We start from the raw sequence: 21,244 nt of genomic DNA on the forward strand, positions 1-21,244 counted from the left end.
AAATCAATGAAATACTTTTATCCTCCCTGATTGAGGTAAAAGAAAGGCATTTTGGAAGGAGCCTGAGGCACAAGTCAATGGGGCAGTCGTGGAGAATGACTGTGTTGCAATATTCTAAAACTAGTCTGTCCCCGCAGGAGAATAAATCAAGGTGCTAAGAAAAGAAATCTTGAACTGAAGGAGTGAGTCAGAGAGATCATTCCCTTGGCAATTGGTTCAAATTCCTGTCAGTCTGAGCTCCTGTAGGCATATGTTTTTGCACACTAGGGGGCTCTAACATATAACAATATGTCAAATGGAACTATTGATAGCCTACATTTTTGCTTATTTTTGAAATTTGTTCCCTCAACAAGTATTTATTAAGTATGAACTGTTAGGCATTACACTGAACTTTACAAGGAATATAAACATGACTACATTCCGTACTCAGCGTATAAGAGATTTACAATGTGATGAGGCAGCTAAAGCATGGATAAAGTTAAAATAAAGGGAAGCATGAAACAAGTTAGAAAAGTGGACCAAAGAATTATAAAAGTTCAAAAGAATAGTGAATCTTTGCCCAGATCGTTAGTTCAAATTTCTTTGACTTGGAAAAAATGTAAACAGCTCCTTAGTGAAGTGGCCAGGCCCCGTATTTCAGGGAATCGTCCTGACTGAGGTTTATGGGAGGGGTATGAACACAAGGAGCCACCTCTTGCAAGTGCCCTGTGGGCCCGGTGGGTAGTGCTAGGGCACAGGCTGACTCCACATGCCCGACATTACTTTTCTCCTCTTGTCCTCCTCTCCTTCCTTCCCTTTTCTTCAGACTTCCCTTCTTTCTTTGTCTTCCTTCTTGGGATTCCCCGGGGCATAATTGACCTGGCAGTGATTCTAAGAATCTTCATCTTGCAGGTGGCTTCTGGGCATAAGAAGTTGCCCACCCCACATCCAAGGTAAATTCTAGGACACCGTTTTTTCCCAGAAAATTATTGCAGCCACCAACACCCTTTGCTGTTATAACTGTGAGCACGATTTTCCAACATTATCGAAATGGCAAGAGACTGTTCGTGGTCCTTGAATGATTAGGAAGGCAAAGTGGCAGAGCAGCAGCACAGATGTAGGAGCCCTGACCTCGTCCCTTTCCCATGACACCTGCACCCTCTTGCCCACTCACCACCTTGGCGCATTCTGGGCTTACTTTCTGGCCCTGCTGTATCACCCCAAGTTAAAAATCACCTTTGAAGTCTTTTCCAAGAACCCAGGAGCCCATGGCAAAAATAAATACATAAATAAATAAATATCCCTGGTTTCTCAATTTTGCCTTCCTTCTGAGGTTTGGTCATTGAGACACAACTATTTAAAGATTCAGGTTTTATTACTTAAACAATTATTAGGGTTTTAAAGTTTGAAAAAATAGTACTTCCTTATATTCTTTACTTGAAACAATAATCGCTAAAGCTTTGTCATTTTTGTTTTCTTAAATATTTCTATTTATTGTTATTGCTGTAGTTCCCAACTATTTCAATGTATATATCCTAACAAGGACATTTTTTCCTACATAGCAACAGTATAATAAAATGTTCAGGAATTCAACATTTAATATATAGTTCATATTCAGATTTTACCAGTTGTCTCATTATTTTGTAGTGATATTTTTTTCTGTTCCCACATCTGATGTATGACCACATGTTGCATTTAATTATCATGTCCCTTTGTGGTCTCTTTTCACCCGAAACTGTTTTATCTTCCTTCACCTTTAACATTGACACTTTTTAGGAGTTCAAGTCAATTGAATGTCTCTAAATTTAGGTTTGTCTGATGTCTTCACATGATTAGATTCAGTAATGCATTTGTGGCAGGAATTTAACACATTCTGAGAATATTCTATCAGGAGGCATAAGATTCCTGTCCACAGGGATTAAACCATCTCTTATTTCCCAAGCAATGGAAGAGTTTCCGTTTCCCCACAGCCTCACCAACAGAATGTGTCATTAAGGTTTTGAATTTACTGCCAATGTGATTGGAGGAAAAGTGACATTCATTTTGATGTAGGTTTTAGAAAATAAACTTCATGGAAGTACAATTAGAAAGCAGTAAAATGACTCTGGGAGGCTGAGGCAGGTGAATTGCCTGAGCTTGCAGGTTGAGACCAGCCTGAGCCAGAGCAAGACTTTGTCTCCAAAAAAGAAAAAAAAATAGCCAGGCATTGTAGCAGGCGAGTGTAGTCCCAACTACTTGGGAGGCTGAGGCAAGAGAATCACTTAAGCCCAAGAGTTTGACATTGCAGTGAACTATGATGACACAGCACTCTACCTAGAGCAACAAAGTGAGAATCTGTCTCAAAAACAAACAAAAACGAAAAACAATAAAATGAAAGAAGTAAAATGAATCCATTTTAAGTGCACAGCATGATAAACTTTGACAACCCATGTAAAATACAGAATATATTTATCACTTTAAGAAGTTTCTCATTCCTGTTTCAGTAACCCCCCACCCCCAACTTCTGGTTCCAGACAACCCAGACAACCAATGATCTGCTTTTGGACATTATATATGATATTTGTGAACTCTAGAATTTTATATAAATGAGATCACAAGATCCTATAGTTGAGTTGTTTGTCCCCTTAAGCCTTACGTTGAAATTTGGTTCCAATATCAAAGATGGTGACCTGATGGGAAGTATTGAATCACACGGGAGTGGATCTCTCTTGAATAGATTAATGCCTTCCCTGGGGGTGGGGTTACATGAGCTCTCATTCATCAGTTCCCATGAAAAAGAGCTTGGTATCTCCCATCCCTCTCTCTTGCTTCCTATCTTGCAGTGTGATCTCTGCATTTGCTGGCTCCCCTTCAGCTTCCACTATGAGAGGAAGTAGCCAGAGGCCTTCACCAGATGCAGATGTTGGTGTGATGCTTCTAATACGGCTTGAAGAGCTGTGAGCCAAATAAACCTCTTTTCTTTATTAACTGCCCAGCCTCAGGGATTCCTTTATGGGAATACACAACTAAGACACAGAGTATGTACACATACATGGTGTCTTCACATAATACTTTTTATGAGAGACACCGTTTTGCCACATGTGGCAGTTAGGTATTCTTCTTATTACTAATTAATATTCTATTGTATGAATATATCAAAATTTGTTTATCCATCGTCTTGTTGGTGATATCCTGTTTCCAATTTGTAGCTATCATGAATAACACTGCTATGAACATTGAGGCTTTGGTATAAGGTGATACTGGCTTCATAGAATGAGTTAGGGAGAATTCCCCCCTCAATGTTATGGAATAATTTCTGGAGTATGGGTACTAGGTCTTCCTTGTAGTTTTGGTAGAATTCAGCTGTAAACCCAGGTGGTCTGGAACTTTTTATGTTGCAAAATTTTTTATTTCAATCTCATGGCTCATATTAATCTATTAATTTCCTCTATGTTTTCTAGTTTATATGCATAGAGATTTTCATAGTAATTATGGGTTATATTTGTATTTCTGTTATCAGTTATAATATCTCCTTTTTAATTTCTGATTGAACTTGAGTCTTTTCTCTTCCAAATTAATCTAGTAAGAGGCTTACCAATTTTGCTTATCCTTTCAAAAAGCCAACTTGTTTCATTGATCCTTCATTTTTTGTTGTTGTTGTTGTTGTTTGTTTTGTTTTCCATTTTGTTTAGGTCTATTTCCTTTGGTTGACTTTGGGTTTGGTTTGCTCTTCATTTTCTAGTTCGGTAAGAGTGACATTAGGTTGTTAATTTGTGGTCTGTCCTTTTGACATAGGCATTTAATAAGGCAATGAATGTTCCCCTTTGGATTGCTTTTGCTGAATTCCATTGATCTTGATAGCTTATGTCCCCTTTGTCATTCAGTTCAAGGAGTCTTTTGATTTTCATCTTAATGTTGTTATTGACCTGATTGTTCAGCAGCAGTTTTATCAATTTCCATAACTTTATGTAGATTTGAGTGTTTCTCTTGAAATTGATTTCTAGTTTTATTCTACCATGGTCTGAGAAAATTACATGGTATGATTTTAATTCTTTTGAATTTGTTGAGATATGTTTTGTGGCCTAAAATATGATCAGTCATGGAGAATGTCCCATGTATTTATGAAAAGAATGAATATTCAATAGTTTGGGGGTAGAATATTCTCTAAATGTCTATTAGATCCATTTCTTCTAGAGTTACATTTAAGATTTAAATCTAGTCTTTATTTTCTGCTTCAATAATTTGTCCACCTTTGTCACTGGGGTGATGATTTTTCCCAGCAATTATGATGCTACTATTTATCTCTTTGCTTAGATACAGTATTATAGAATTTGCTTTATGAATCTGGGAGCTCCTAGGTCAGGTGTATATGTATTAAGGATTATTATGTCTTCTTGTTAAATTGCTTCCTTTACCATTACATAATGACTATCTTTGCCTTTCTTTACCATTGTTGATGGAAAGTTACTTTTATCTGATTTGAGAATGGCCACACCTTCTCTCTTTTGGTTTCTATTAGTGTGTAATATTTTTTCCATCCCTTCACCTTGGGTCTGTGTGAGTCTTTGTGGATTAAATATGTTTCCCTGGAGACAGCAGATACTTATGTTTGTTACATCCATTCAGTCAGCCTATGTCTTTGTAATGGGGCAGTCAGACCATTAAGTTCGAGTCATAAAGTTGGGATGTGGGAAGAGTACCTTACTGCTTTGTTTTCTCTCTTGTGCTATTGTTTTATACAGCTATGACCATTACCTTTCACACTGGTTTCACGCTGATGGCTGTCAACCATGCTGGTCCAGGTATAATGCAGTATAATGCAATTCTGACTATTTCCTGCAGGGCAGGTCTGGTTATGACAAATTCCTCAGTGTTTGCTTCTCTGGAAAAGTCTTTATTTATCATTTATATATGGAACTTAGTTTTTCAGGATACAAAATTCTAGTCTGCCATGTGTTCTGTTTAAGAAGACTAAATTGGGCCCTGATTCCTTCTGGCTTATAAGGTTTCCATTGAGAAGTCTGCAGTTAGCCTGATAGATTTTACTTGTTATTTTTGCCTCATGGCTTGCAAGATTACCTCTTTCTGTTGACTTTGGCCAGTCTGATGACTATATGTCTTGATGGTTTCCTCTTTGCAATGAATTTTCCAAGTGTTGAGCTTCTTATATCTGGGTGTCTAAATCTCTAGCAAGACCATGCAAGTTTTCCTCAATTATTCCCTGAAATAGGTTTTCCAGATCTTGTGTTTTTTCTTCTTTACCCTTAGGGATCCCTATAATTCTTATATTTGGCCATTTTACATAATTCTATATTTTTTATAGATTTTGTTCCTCTTGATTCTGTGTCCTTAAAATTTTGGCCAACTGAGTTAATTGAAAAGAACTGTCTTCAACCTCTGAAATTCTTTCTTCTGCTTAGCCTAGTCTAATTTTAAAGCTTTCCACTGTGTTTTATATTTCCTTAAATGAATTTTTTATTTCCAGAAGTTCTATTTGTGTTTTTTTTTTTAATCCATCTCTCCCTTTAGTAAATTTTTCATTCATTTCTTGAATTGTTATTCTGGTTTCTTTGAGTTGATTTTCCATTCTCTCCTGGATTTCATGGAGCTTCTTTATAATCCATAGTTGGAATTATTTCTCTGTCATTTCAGTAGTTTCATTTTGTCTGGGATCCATTTCTAGAGAGCTGGTGTGATCCTTTGGGAGTGTCCTTTCACTCTAATTTTTCATACTTCTGGAGTTCTTGCACTGATTCCTTCTTATCTGGAGCAGCTGGCACTTCTTGTTTTTGGATTTTCTTTTGTATAGGTAGGGCTTCCCCACTTCACGCATAAAGGTGTGCCATGGCATATGTTGGGTAAGGACATTTGGCTTTGCTTGTGGGTGCTTTGATGGGATTTAGGTTCTGGGTGGAAGATGTCCTTGGTGTGGTCTTTTTCTCAGTTGCTAGTTATTTGTAGGCTGTAGTAATTGTGAGATACTGTGTGGGCAGATTCTCTGTCTCTTATTGACAAGGGAAGATAAAAGTCTTTGAAATCCTTTCTCTTGCTTCCTTTCACTAGAGACAACATCTTTCAGTAATTCACCAAAATGACAAACACAAAGGGAAAGAGGAGAGGCACCTGATACATATTCTCTAGGCCTTTTAGAAAACATGGAGTTGTTCCTTTGGCCACATACCTACTAATCCACAAGAAAGATAATATTGTAGATATCAAGGGAATAGGTACTGCTCAAAAAGGCATGCTCCACAGATGTTACCATGGCAAAACTGGAAGAGTCTACAATGTTACCCAGCATGCTGTTGGTGTTGTTGTAAACAAATAAGTTAAGGGCAAAATTGTTGCCAAGAGGATTAATGTTCATACTGAGCATATTAAGCACTCTAAGAGACAAGATAGCTTCCTAAAATACATGAAGGAAAATATCAGAAAAAGAAGGAAGCCAAAGAGAAAAGTACCTGAGTTCAGCTGAAGTGCCAGCCTACTCCACCCAGAGAAGCACACTGTGTGAGAACCAGTGGGAAGGAGCCTGAGCTCCGGGAACACATTCCCTATAAATTCATGGCATAATAGGTGTATAGCATAGCATACAGGAGAACCAAGAGAACCAGTTGAGCAGGAGCATAAGATGCTGGAACCTTTTCCCCATGAATTCATGGCATATTAGGTATACAGCATAGCCCACGGAGAACCAAGAGAACCAGTTGAGCAGGAGCATAAAGTGTTGAAACCTATTCCCCATGAATTCATGGAATAATAGGTGTATAGCATAGCACACAGGAGAACCAAAAAAACAAGAGCATCAGCTGCTGCAACCTATTCCCCATGAATTCAAGGCATAATGAGCATAACAAGGTTTGTCATTTTAAATGGAAAGGCACCTCCCTAAGGTGCTGGAATCTTTTCCCTATGAATTCATGGCATTATAAATAAAAGTCTGAATAAAAAAAGAAGAAATCCTTTTTCCTTCCCCAACCCTGTGGTCTTCTTAATAGTGTGGATTATATTGGAAACACCCAGTTTAATCTTTGAAACAAGTGGTGCTTGTGGGTAAGAGTCAGCCATCTCTTGTATAATTCAGTCAGTAAATTCTTCAATGGGCTATCCAAGCTGTCCTCTCTGTCAGTACATGGTGATTGCCAGAAAGAACCCCTTGCAGTGTTTTTTTTTGTTTGTTTGTTTTGTTTTGCAGTTTTTGGCCAGGGCTAGGTTTGAACCCGCCACCTCCAGCATTTGGGGCCAGCGCCTTACTCCTTTGAGCCATAGGCGCTGCCCTACAGTGTTGTTTTTGGGACTCTAGTCCTTGAGGAGAAGTACCAGAATGCCCTATTTGATAGGCAGGGCCTTGGAGTTCCCAGGAAACTTCTTATTCTATACCATAGCAGGGTGCTTGGAGAAGTGAGGCTGGGTAGGGCTGGGTCAGGTGAGACATTATATTCAGGCTCCACAAAAGCACCAGACTGTCCTGGCAAGGAAAAGACTCCCAGGCCATTGGGGAAAACCAATCCACTAAGCCAGAAAGTCTGTGGTGGGATAGGAGACATCTGAGATTCAGTTTTGCTGTTGGGAGTGGGTTTTGCTCTTCTCCTTTCTCCCCATTCCTAAGGTCTCCTTCCAGTGTCTGGTCACAAGCAGAAGACCAAACTTGCTGGGGTTACTGGTAATGGCACTGTAGGTTGGGAGCTTCCCTGCTTAGATTCTGCCCTGAGCTGAAATGTGGCTTGGGGGAGGGGTGCTCTATGAGTGTGTTTGGACTTGGACCCATACTGTGCTCTCTTTTCAGTTCTGTTCATGTAGGCTCCTTCACATCTTGATATTAGTTCACAAATCTCCCTTCTGTGCCCTGAGCAACATGATCAAGTCCTGGGGGCATGGGATCCAGCCTGCAGGCTTGTCCTCACATTCCCCAAGTTCAGTCCCTGTCTATGCCAGGGAGAAGTGTGCTGGTTCTGAGTTCCCCATAGAATGCTCAAGTAAGGTGGATACTGCTGTGTTTCAGGATGTGTCCTGCTGTTATGGAGTACCCAAGACAGCAGCCCCACGGAGGGATGGCAGACCTTGGTCCCAGCACCCCTTAGTCCACTGCAGGTCTTTAAGAGGAAAAGTGTGATTCTCCATTGAAACCTTGGTGTCAAGAGTGTGCCAAGAGAGGGGAAACAGCTTCTCCTGAGAGTCCTGGCTTAATCATCCCTTGGGGCACCTATGCCACTCAGTAGCAGTGAGTAGAAGGGAGGGGAAGGAAAAGAGTCTGAATGGAGGAGAGCTAGCACTCTTGCTGTCTCTTAGCCTCTCCCTGCAAGGCAGCCTTCCTGGATTGTTCAAGCTCTGGGATCACAGAGATCCCCTGGGACTCACTAGCCTATATAGTTTCTACAGTCTGGGTCAGAGTTGGGAAACATTTGTGTAGGGGGAGCAAGTGACACAATTGAAAGGGCTAAAGCTCCCTGGGGAAGATAACAGCAACAATGGGTGGAAAGCAATATGGTGGCCATCATCTCCGCTTGGGTCTGTGGTGACAGAAAGCAACCTTGAGGGGGCTGCCGTCTTGGTGTTTTGTCCTCCAGAAGTTCCCAGTTCACTAGCAGCTTGGGGCTTGTGAAATTCAAAAGGCTCTCCAGCAGCTCAGGAGCCTGCTGACTTCCAGCAGTGCGAGGGAAGGAGAAACCAAACACCTATCTACCCTATCATGGGCTCCAAGTTTCTCAGGGGTTGATTCCTGCCAATATCTTGCTCCTTCTTGTTGTGCTACACACTTATTCCTATGGAATCTTTTACAGATTCTGGCACTTTTCCCTCATCATTACACCTGAGCTATATTCTTTTCATTTAGAACTTTTTCTTCTTTCTGAAATGATTTGTTAACTGAGGTCTTTGATGAAATCAACCCTATCATATTTCTTCTTTTATGGCTTGTGCAATTTGTGTGATTTTCAAGAAAACATGCCCTCAGGATGGGATGATTTTCTCCTATTTTTTTCTAGAATATTTATAGCTTTATCAAAATGTATACACATATCAAACACCACATTGTACCCCACAAATATGTGCAATTTTTATTTGTCAGTTAGAAACAAGATAAAAGAATAATAATAGAAAGTAAAAAATAAATAACATTGAGCTTTTTTAGAAAGAATATAGTTTTAGATCTACATTAATATCTATGATCCATTTTGTAAACCTCTAAACTTTTATGACTTCATGAAAAGCTCTGTTTTTTCCCCGTCTCTCAACAGAATTCTTTCATCAATGGACAAGCCTGTTCCATTGATGAAAGGATGTTCTTCATCCTGGTAGTGCCCAGAATCAACGAATGCCTCTAGAGATGGCTGCAGATCCTCAAACCCCTTCTTAAAGATCTTCCTTCTTTGAAATTTTTCACTAAGCCCTTGCTTTTACACCCTCTGATGCCTTTAAATATATGGCTTCTCTGAATTTTCTAGTTATTTGTTTGGTGCCTCCAGTCTGTTATGAACTATTTTATCCAGTTAAGAGTGGTCTACTTTTCTAACTGCTTTCAACATAATTTTATTCATCTTTAGTTTTAAACAGTGTGCCTATGTGTAATTTTCTTTGTATTTATCTTACTTGCAGTTGTAGCCTATCAAGAGCCCGTTGGAATATTGACGTCATTCACCAACTGTGAAAAATTATTGCTCATTATCTCTTCAAAATCCTTCAGCCTCATCTTTTCTCTTTCTCTTCTGAGACTCAAATTTAGTGTACTTTAGATCTTTTCATCATACTGCACATCTCATGTGTTTTTTTCCTGTGTTTTTTCATTCATATTTTCTGTGATTCAGTTTGAATAATTTCTTTTGCCCTATCTTCCAAATTGTCAATTATTTCTTTAGCTCTGTGTAACTTGATTTTTAATGTATTCACTGAGAGCTTAATTTCCTTTAAAAATTTTTTTAAGTTCTATAATTTTCTGTTGGTTATTTTTATAAATAATTTAAAATTTTCTATTGAATTTCTCCATTCTACCATTTAATTTTTGAACACATTAATCATGCTTGTTTAAGTTTCTATGTCTGACAACTTTAATATCTAGGACTTCTATGTTTCTGATTCTTTTGTCTGCATTTTCTCTGGTTTTCAGTCATTTTTTTTTTTGTACGCCAGTTAATTTGGAATTGAATATTGGAAGTTGTATATTAAAAAATGTCAAAATAACTCGAGGTTCTGGAATATTATCACTTTTTTCATGAATAACTTATTTTGCTTTCACAGGTGGTTAGGGTATGATAGGTCATTGTAAATTTTTCAAAGTCTGAGTTGATATGAAGACTGCAGGCTTTGTGGTATGGTCTTTCAGGTAACCCACACTCCTAGCATAAGGGATCTTTAACAAAAACTCCCCCTCCTTGGAGAGCCCTAACCTATAATTTTTGTCCTTTCACTTTCCTGAGACTGTTGAATGCTTTGCCCACTTTTTAGACTCTCAGCTATTAAGTGAATCCTTTCCTGAGTTGATGGGCATTTAGGTTGTTTCCACATCTTGGTGATTGTAAATTGAGTTGCAGTAAACAATCTAGTACAAATGTCTTTAGGATATATAATTTTTTTTTCTGGCTAGATGCCTAGTAGTGGGATTGCATGGAATATTATTCTGCATTACAAAAAGATGAACTTGGGGCGGAGACAAGATGGCTGACTGAAGCCAGCTTTCCACAGAGGCTCCCATCCACAAGGACAGTTAAAGGGCAGAAATTTAGCAAGTAACCTGGTGGATTAGAGCTGCACCAAGAGAGAAGGTTGAAGAATGTACATCAACCCCACTAAGGCGAGCTGCGACCCCAAGGATACAAACAAAAGGTAAAAAATCCATCACCAAGGGGACGGGAGTCCCCTCCCCCATGAGAACGGCTCGGAGTGCCCCACAAACAAACGAGCAGAGGTCAAAGTTCCTCCCACTACACTCCATGGGAGAGACACTCTAAAAACTGCACCTACCTCCCCTACTAGGGTGCCACAGCATTCTCCTGCCAGGCGTAAAACTGTATAAAACTGTATATATTCTCTACCTGCAACTCTGAGCTCCCAGCACTTCCCTCCACTCTCACTCTGAGGTCTGGAGGCCTGTCCCCCAGGAGTACAGATTCTTGGGTGATTTCTTGAGGGGGGTGGACAGGGCCTAAACTGCAGCTGGTCAGTGCTGACTCTGGGGCATGGGAGTGAGGAGAGGACAGTCAGCTGACAGGGAACCACACCAGAGCATCAGTGCCCCGAGGTACAGAGCAGCAGCTGTCTTTTAGCAACAATGGGGCTCATTACTGGATATTCTGAAGCCACACCCCCTGTCTCCCTGGGCAACCAGAGGAGACTGGGCATCTACTCAGGTGGCAACCACCACGGAACAGATCTGGGATGGAAACACAGGCCCGGTGAGTAAAGGGTTTCCCTGAGGCAGTACCGGCCTGGGTGCAGTGCAGGAACTAGAAACGCATGTGCAGAGCCGGAAGTTCCCATGGCGGGGCTGACCCAGAGGATGAATTCACTGAGCCTAAGACACACCCGGCCCTCAGGGGATCATCAGCCTATAGACAAAAGAAGGCAGGAGACTAGAACTGACAGGTAACCGAATACAAACCTGCAGGAGCAAAGACAGGGCCTGAGGCGCAGGCTCTAGGAATGCAAAACAGCTTCTCATCTGCAGGGGAATTTAGTAGGGACAGAAAAAAATCCCTGCAAAGTTGTTCTGTTCTGTTCTGTCAGTAACATCAATCAGGGGTGGGGCTGAAACTGAGTGAACAACCCCCAGCCTCCACCAAGCCCCTGAGGTTGTCAGGCCTCACCTCCCCTTGCTGGATAGAGGCAGAGCACAGTTGCCTGGCTGAGCAGAAATAGATATCCTTGTGATTCAGGCAGGTGCAACCCCCTGGAGTATCTGTTCACTAGAGGCAACTGGGTCACAGCCCTGCGGGTCTATCAGTGACTGGGTGTGACAGAAGGGGGACAAAGTGGGGAAGGAGGCATCAACCTTCCCAGACTAATCTATTTGCTGGGTGGGTCCTCCTGACTCCACGGAGCACCAGAGCAAGCCACATCTGAGTTGTCACCAGACCCCTGCGATCCAGTTGCCAGAGACCTTTTAAACTCTCCTACCTGAGACAGGTGCTGACTGAGACAATTGACTTGGACCTTTTGAACTGAACCAATCACCCAAGGACTATTCAAGTGGTGCCCTGGGTGTGTGGTTGTAGGAAGGTTTGATTTTCCTTTTCCAATTGTTGCCTGTGGAGGGCGGGGTGACTTAATTGCTGGTATTTCTCCTCCACAGCTGAGACTTCAACCCAGAGTAACTGTTTCACTAGGGTCGAACAGAGACCAGCTGAAAACAAGACAGAACCACTTAGCCCCACCATACCAAACAGACCCCCAGTTTCTGAGGCCATAGCACTGTATGGATCCTTGACAAAGCTCCAGGGGAAAAAATCAAATGGTGTAAAACAATCATGGGGCAGAATCAGCAGAAGAACTCTGGTAACATGAGTAACCATAATAGATCAACCCCCCCCCCAAGGAAAGATATGGCAGATGTAACTGAAGATCCCATTCATAAACAGCTGGCCAAGATGTCAGAAATCAAATTCAGAATTTGGATTGCAAACAAGATTAATAAAATGGAGGAAAATTTGGAATTAGAAATTCGAGCAGCAATTCAAAAGTCGGAATTAGAAATCTGAGGAGAAATTCAAAAGTTATCTCAAGAATTTAACGAATTTAAAGACAAAACCACCAAAGATTTTGACGCACTGAAGCAAGAATTTGCAGCCCTCGAAGATCTGAAAAATACAGTAGAACCCCTCAATAACAGAGTGGAGCAAGCAGAAGAAAGGATTACTGACATTGAAGACAAAGCCTTTGAATGCTCCCAAACTCTCAAAGAGGAAGAGAAATGGAGAGCAAAAATGGATCATTCTCTCAGAGAGCTCTGGGAAAATTCAAAGAAGGCTAATATCTGCCTCATTGGAATCCCTGAAAGTGATGAAGTGGCCTCTGTGCCAAGTGAGCCAATTGGCCTCTGTGCCAATTTCTCCCTGAAATTATGAAAGGTAATTTTCCAGACATGCCAAGAGATTCTGAAATTCAGAAAGCAGCCAGTTTTAGAACCCCAGCACGACTCAAACCCAATAAGATATCCCCCAGGCATATCACAATTAACTTCACAAAGTTAATATGAAGGAGAAAATTCTGAAAGTAGCCAGACGGAAGAAAGCCATTACCTACAAAGGGAAGAATATTAGAATGACTGCAGATCTCTCTGCTGAAACTTTTCAAGCCAGAAGAGGGTGGTCATCGACCTTAAATCTCCTAAAGCAAAATACCTTTCAACCCCAGATCCTGTATCCAGCTAAACTGAGTTTCATTTATGATGAAGAAATTAAATACTTTAATGACATTCATATGTTGAAGAAATTTGCCATAACCAAACCAGCTCTTCAGAATATTCTCAGACCTATCCTCCATAATGATCAGCCCAATTCTCTACCACAAATGTAAACTCACTCAGAAACTTTTGATCAAACTCCAACTTCCACAGTGGCGAAAGGATTAAAAATATCCACTGGACTTTCGAAAAACTCGATACCCAAAATTTTACCAGACTTATCAATATTCTCCATTAATGTGAATGGCTTAAACTGTCCTCTAAAGAGGCACAGGTTAGCTGACTGGATACAAAAACTCAGGCCAGATATTTCCTGCATACAAGAGTCACATGTTACCTCTAAAGTTAAATATAGACTCAGGGTGAAAGGATGGTCATCCATATTTCAGGCTAATGGTAATCAGAAAAAAGCAGGTGTTGCGATTCTATTTGCAGACACAATAGGCTTTAAACCAACAAAAGTGAGGAAGGATAAGAATGGTCACTTCATATTTGTTAAGGGTAATACTCAATATGATGAGAGTTCAATTATTAATATCTATGCACACAACCATAATGCACCTCAATTTATAAGAGAAACTCTAATAGACATGAGCAACTTGATTTCCTCCAGCTCCATAATAGTCAGAGATTTCAACACTCCTTTAGCAGTGTTGGATCGATCCTCCAATAAGAAGCTGAGCAAAGAAATTTTAGATTTAAAGCTAACCATCCAACATTTGGATTTAGCAGACATCCACAGAACATTTCATCCCAACAAAACTGAATACACATACTTCTCATCAGCCCACAGAACATACTCTAAAATCGATCACATCTTAGGTCACAAGTCTAACCTCAGTAAATTTAAAGGAATAGAAATTATTCCTTGCATCTTCTCGGACCACCATGGAATAAAATTTGAATTCAGTAACAACAGGAATCTGCATACTCATACCAAAACATGGAAGTTAAATAACCTTATGCTGAATGATAGCTGGGTCAGAGATGAGATTAAGAAGGAAATTGCCAAATTTTTGTAACAAAATGACAATGAAGACACAAATTATCAGAACCTCTGGGATAACGCAAAGGCAGTCCTAAGAGGAAAATTTATAGCACTGCAAGCCTTCCTCAAGAGAATGGAAAGAGAGGAAGTTAACAATTTAATGGGACATCTCAAGCAACTAGAAAAGGAAGAACATTCCAACCCCAAACCCAGTAGAAGAAAAGAAATAACCAAAATTAGAGCAGAATTTAATGAAATTGAAAACAAAAGAATTATACAACAGATCTGTGCCTTGGGGCACTGCCGCTCTGGCGTGGTTCCCTCTCAGCTGACCATCCTCTCCTCACTCCCCTGCCACAGAATCAGCACTGACCAGCTGCAGTCCAGGCCCTGTCCACGCCCCTTGAGAAATCACCCAAGAATCTGGACTCCTGGGGCACAGGCCTCCAGACCTCAGAGTGAGATTGGAGGGGAGTGCTGGGAGCTCAGAATTGCAGGTAGAGAATATATACAGTTTTACACAGTTTTATGCCTGGCAGGAGAGCGCAATGGCACCCTAGTAGGAAAAGTAGGTCCACTTTTTAGAGTCTCTCCTGTGGAGTATAATGGGAGGACTTTTGAACTCTGCTCATTTGGTTATGGGGTATTCTGAGCCATTCTCATGAGTGGAGGGGACTCCCATCCTCTTGGTGATGGATTTTTTACCTTTTGTTTGTATCCTTGTGGTTGCAGCTGGCCTCAGCAGGGTTGATGTGCGTTCTTCAACCTTCTCTCTTGGCGCAGCTCTAATACGCCAGGTTACTTGCTAAATTTCTGTCCTTTAACTCTCCTTCTGCATGAGAGCCTCTGTGGAAAGCTGGCTTCAGTCGGCCATCTTGTCTCCTCCCTGGTGTGATTGTTTTATATGGGAAATATATGTAAGTGAATGAGAAATAAATCAGTTTTATTTGCTCAGTACCCAAGTTCAGTGGTTAGGGCATGGGCCACATACACCAAGACTAGTGGGTTCAAACCTGGCCCAGGCTTGCTAAACAACAATGACAACTATGGTGGGTGCTTTTAGTCCCAGCTACTTGGGAGGCTGAGGCAAGAGAATTGCTTATGCCCAAGAGTTTGCGGTTGCTATGAGCTGTGACACCACAGCCTGGCACTCTACCAAGGGCAACAGAGTGAGACTCTGTCTCAAAAAAAAAAAAAAAAAAAAAAGAAAGAAAGAAAAGAAAAGGAAATCAGTTTTTTTTTTGTTTGTTTTTTTTTTGTTTTTAGTATGGCCCTGTTTGTATCCACAGGTTAGATGGCCTGGATGTACATAGACTATGGTAAAAACAGGATTCCTCTAATTTAAATTAAAATCATTCTTTATTCTGAATTTTTCTTATTGATCTTATTACTGTGTCAATCCATAAAGCTCTCAAAAAAGGTAGAATTATAGTGTTTGTAGGAATCTCAAGAGGTCATTTTCATGAGTTCTAACTTTACCATCAAATAACTTTTTATAATCCTCTGTGAAAGGAATTCTGTATCTTTCAAGAAAATGACTCGCATTTGTAGAGACATCTTCTTTTTCCCTTGGAAAACTATACATTGAGATCAATGGATAGTTCTTAAGAAGAAAATAACTCAATGGAAGGTTTAATTGTATGTTTCCTAAAAAGCTCATTCTCAACAGTGTTGCAGGGGTAGATGGAGGGACAGGAGGGAAAAATTGCTCTCATTCATTGAATTTCTTTACTATCCAAGTCAAGATGGCACCATTGATTTTACCAAATAGTTGATCCTAAGCTATCTTAACTTTTTATAGGTAACTCTTACTCTTCCAAGGTTAATGAAAAAAATGGAACTTTGCTGAGTTGGTGTTAGTGCTTCTTTTGTAACTTTTGGAAATTCATATGTGCCTGTGAGAATGGTGTCAGGCATTGGGCTAAATGAACAAAGCAATGAACTATTTGAATGAAAATATTCCCTCCCAATCAATCTAATATTCCCTCCCAAATCAATCCCTATGACATACCCAATCAAAACTAAGTTCCTTGGTAACTATGAACCAAAACATGAGTGACACTCAAAAGAAGAAAATAAATTACTCTTCCAAACTACTGTAAAACACCCACAGTCCGGATACAAAATAGTCTCCAAAACTGAGTCTCATCTGCATAAAATGTGTCTCTGAATCTGCAGCTAAATGAGGAAATAAAGCCCTGATATTTAGAGTAAATAATGCTTTGGCTCATTTGCCTTTTGATATGGTGCATTTTTATGATTGAGAGGAAATGACACACTGAAAAGGGCAGATCGGGGGTGGTGGGGAGCAGCAGGCAGTGAGGGTGGAGAAATTAAGGGCAAAGCCACTGAGAGGAGAAACATGAAAAATAAGTAACTCTAGCATGTGATATTTCCAACAGGTTTTATATTAATCAAAAAACCACTAGCCAAATTTATAATTTAAAAGATTTTGAACAATTTGGAAAGATAAGTGATTCATCAGAGAATTTCAGCAACAATTACGAAGACCCATCTTATATATTGAGCACACACACACACTAAATAGCAAAGAGCATTACAGTAATCTTTTGATTGTTGGGTTCCAAATATTTTCCTCAATTTTAACAACTTTATTCAGGTATAATTGGTATACAATAAACTGTGTGTATTTAAAGTGTTCAACTGACATATCTGTACACGTGTTAAGCCATCACTACAATCACATAATCAAGCATAACCCCAAGATTTCTTTCTCATGCCCCTTTGTATTCCTCCCTTCTGCCTGTATCCACTTCCCTCTCACCCCCAGGAACCACTGATCTGCATATCATCATTATAGACACGTTTACATTTTTTTATGATTTTATATAATTTAAAATCGCACCATATGTATCCTTTCTCATCTGGCTTTATTTCACCCAGGAAAATTATTTCAAGATTCATCCATGTAGTTGAATGTGTCAACTTCTTCCTTGGTGAATATGATAAACAGATACATACTTATGGAGATATATCATAAACTATTCACTTGTTGATGGACTTTTTCTCTTTTTTTAAGCTTTTGGCTGTTATGAACCAAATTGCTATGAACATTCATGTATAGCGGTCTTTGTGTGAAAGTTTGTTCTCCTTTTTCTTAGGTAAATACCTAAAAGTGGCATGTCTGGATCATCCAGCAGTAATATGTTTAACTTTTCAAGAAACTGTTTTCCAACATGGTAGCACATTTTGCATTCTCTCCAGCAACCATGAGAGGTCTAGTTTCTCCACCTTCTCACCAAAACTTAGTATGGTCAGTCCTTATAATTTTAGCCAATTAAACTTAGTCATTTAATTTTAGCCACATAAAAAATACGTGGTAGTATTGATAGGGTAAACTACTGCTACCTGATGTTGTTGGGGGGCCTAACACAGCCCCATATGAACCCCTTCCCCCGCTCCTCCTGTTCTCCTCTAAACACAAAGGACCTAGTTAGTTAGCCTCAAAGTCAAGTTTGAGCCAAAGGATCCTAACTCATGAAAGCCCTCCAAGCAAGCTGTGGCATTTTCCTATCCCCTACAATCCCATATAAAAGGGGTATCTAACATCTGGGCCACAGATGCCCTCTTTGTACTTTCCAGGCAGGCCACCCTCCCCCTGAATAAACCTGACCTGAACATCTTCTTTCCAGTCTTCTCTCTGGGTGCTGCTGCTTACACATTTCAGGTGTCAATGTCTTAAAACCATTCCCTGTTGGCTTGGCGCCTGTGGCTCAAGCGGCCACATACGCCTGAGCTGGCGGGTTGGAATCCAGCCTGGGCCTGCCAAATAACAATGACGGCTGCAACCAAAAAAAGCCAGGCATTGTGACAGGTGCCTGTAGTCCCAGCTACTTGGGAGGCGGAGGCAGGAGAATTGCTTGAGCCCAGGAGTTGGAGGTTGCTATGAGCTGTGATGACACGACACTCTACCCAGGGCAACAGCTTGAGGCTCTATAATAATAATTCCCTCCTATATTTTGTCTGTTTGTTTTTTTCAGGGTGGAGAGTAAGCCAGTTCTGTTACTTCATCTTTGCCAAAAGCTTCTCTCAACTTATATCACAGGCGGGAAAACACTGAGAACAATAAACAAACAAGAATAAACTTTCACTATCAATACTGCATTTTGTTCAAGTCTATTTCTGTGTTTAGCTGAGAATTTGCCTGCCATGAGGATAATTTAACAGTATTACAGCTCTCTAAGCAAATTTCTCAGTGTAGGCACTTTTGGCCTGAGAGGATTTGTCTCCCTTTATGTAACAATACAGGTGTCAGTTCTAGATGAGGACCACCCCTTGTATATGGAAAATAGAGGCCAGCTCTCATCAGAAAAGCCTTTCTTGACCACACAAAGTAAAACAGTAAATTATTCTATAGTGTATCACCATTGTTTTGGTTATTGTACTTATCACTACTTGATGTTTTCTTTTTAATTTGTTGATTAAACACACCTTTTTTTTTTTTTTTTTTTTTTGTCTCCCTGAACTCGAATCCTCTTCATCAAAGCACATACCTTTCAGTCTTATCAGAGTCTATTTCCCTTAGCCAAAACAATACCTGGCCTATTGTAAGAGCTCAGTACAATGAGTTGGGTAAGTGTTTTTCTGTCTCTGGCCTTAGAGCAGCTATTGCTCCAATAGAAAGGACTTCAAAAGAAAAATCAACTTACCAAAAAAAAAAAAAATTAGTACCACCAGGAAGTTCTGTGTTCACTGACATCTACACACCGTCTCCATTTTCCTCTTGCTGTGTAACCTGTGATGTTTTCTTGAAATTTCCTTCTTATCTGATTTCTGTCTACCAGTTACTATTCCTGTTGCTTAATATTTCCTGTTCTGGGGACTGGGCTTCAAAGTCACCATCATATCTTCCCCACATATCAAATCCACAAGAGAAAGAAAAACAACATCTTTCTCTGAGCTTATTATTTCTGTAAACAATCAGTGAACTTCATTTTTTATTTTTTATACCCTAACTGCTGCTACTAAATCCCAGCATTCTTTCCTCACAGTGCTGTCCCCGAAAACACCTTTCCATTTAATTGGCCATCTTCTCAGTTCAAACCAAACTTTTTCTCTGTCCTAACTGGGCTGTCTGCTTCCAAGGTCCCCTTTTGCTTTAGTTCATTTCATGCATGACATCCAGATAGTGTTCCCAAGGTAAATTGACACTGTACTATTCTTTCACTAAAAAGCTTTACTGACTTCCAAGCAAGGGGTACAAATGAGCAGCCTATGGTTGGACATTAGATGTACATATGTTCTGTTTGGTAGGCTTCCTCAGTTTTAAAACATTTTTTAGCCCTTTCTTAAACAATTAAGGGATTTTTTTTTTATTGTTTCAGGTTAATTTGTGGTTAATTAACCTGCAGAGAATTAGGTTACAATGTTTGCATTTGTTAAGGAGAGTCCCTCTTATAATTTTGTCCCACCCCCAAGAGATGTGCCACATACCCTAACATTGTGCCCTTTGAGTGAAAAGCAAAATCAGATTTTCAGATTTCTCATAAAAACCTAAAAGATCTAAGATACTAGGCTTAGGCTCCCAGGAAGTAATGAATAGCTGAGTATTAGCTGCTTCCTGTAGACTAAGTAAATCTTTTCTAGTTTGCCAGACTCTTCAACAGTCCCTAATATCTTCCTGATGAAACCAAGTGCGATTTTTGTTATTTAAGGTTCAGTTGGTGCTGACGTTTTACCCAGAGTGGAGAAATATGTCTCCTGTCTCTTTCTCAAACATAAGAAAATGAAAGCATGGGAAGGCCACATGTTTAAATTATAAGTGAAAGACAATGTATTATTTGCTTACGGAAGTGAAAACGATTTCTAAGTGTTTAATATAGAGAAAAGTGGGAAAATGGCAACTTCAGAAGAGAGCGGGACTTGAGGTGGCAGAGGCAGCCTAGGGGAAGCATTTATGACCTTTTACAGTGAAGTGAAACAAACAGAAAAGAAAGACTCGGTTCTCACATCCAAAAATCAAATTGAAAGATTGACCCATGCTGGTTCCTCTTACTTCAATTTGAATCCATTTGAGGTTCTTCAGATAGATCCTGAAGTCACAGATGAAGAAAAAACAAAGAGCTTTCGGCAGTTACCCATATTGGTGCATCCTGACAAAAATCGAGGTGATGCTGACAGAGGCTTTTGAAGCTGTGGACAAAGCCTCAAGTTGCTACTGGATCAGGGACACAAGAAGAGGGCTCTGGATATAATTTAAGTGGGAAAAGAATTATGCAGAACGCTCCTTGAGTGAAAAAAAAAAACAAAGAAGGAAAGAAAACCTACCATTGCAGAGGAGGGTGATCCTGAGTTGTTCAAACAAGCATCTAAACAGATCATGAAACTCTTTGCTCAGCTGGAAATTAAAGAGGAAAAGAGAGAGAAGCGGAAGAGATGCGTGAAAGGAAACGGCAAAGGGAAGAAGAGGTTGAAGCTGGAGAAAAAGCCAAACGAGAAAGAAAGTGGCAGAAAACCTTGGAGGAAAGTCGAGATGGTCGTGTGGACAGCTGGTGAAACTTTCAAGCAAATACAAAAGGGAAGAAAGGGAAGAAAAACCGCACCTTCCTGAGACCCCTGGAAGTGGAAGTGGAGTGGGGAGAGTGCCCAGCTGGGGTCACAGACAGGAACCCTCCCAGCTGGCTCCCTTCCTGAGTGGAAGGACACGTGGACTCATTCTTTCCTCCCACTTCTACCCCAACATAGAGTAGGATTTGCTTTTTGGTTCATTTGGTTTTCAATGCAATTTAACATTGAGCAGAGTAATTCTTTAGTACATTGAAATTTCAATGCAATTTAACATTGAGCAGAGTAATTCTTTAGTACATTGAAATGAGGAGCGTGGTTTAAAAAAGACCTTCCCCTCCTCCTCCCCTTAGGACAACCAGATTGAAAGGTGCCACCAG

At 40.1% G+C, this 21,244-nt stretch overlaps 2 pseudogenes; both read left to right on the forward strand.

Annotated features, from left to right (window-relative positions):
* The first annotated feature begins 6,040 nt into the window (after positions 1–6,040).
* On the forward strand, positions 6,041–6,531 carry LOC128561917 (60S ribosomal protein L21-like; annotated as a pseudogene).
* A 13,665-nt stretch (positions 6,532–20,196) lies between these two features.
* Positions 20,197–20,993, forward strand: LOC128561918 (dnaJ homolog subfamily C member 8-like; annotated as a pseudogene).
* Positions 20,994–21,244: the final 251 nt, after the last annotated feature.

This window comes from Nycticebus coucang, chromosome 12, assembly GCF_027406575.1.
Source record: "Nycticebus coucang isolate mNycCou1 chromosome 12, mNycCou1.pri, whole genome shotgun sequence".
Taxonomy (NCBI): domain Eukaryota; kingdom Metazoa; phylum Chordata; class Mammalia; order Primates; family Lorisidae; genus Nycticebus; species Nycticebus coucang.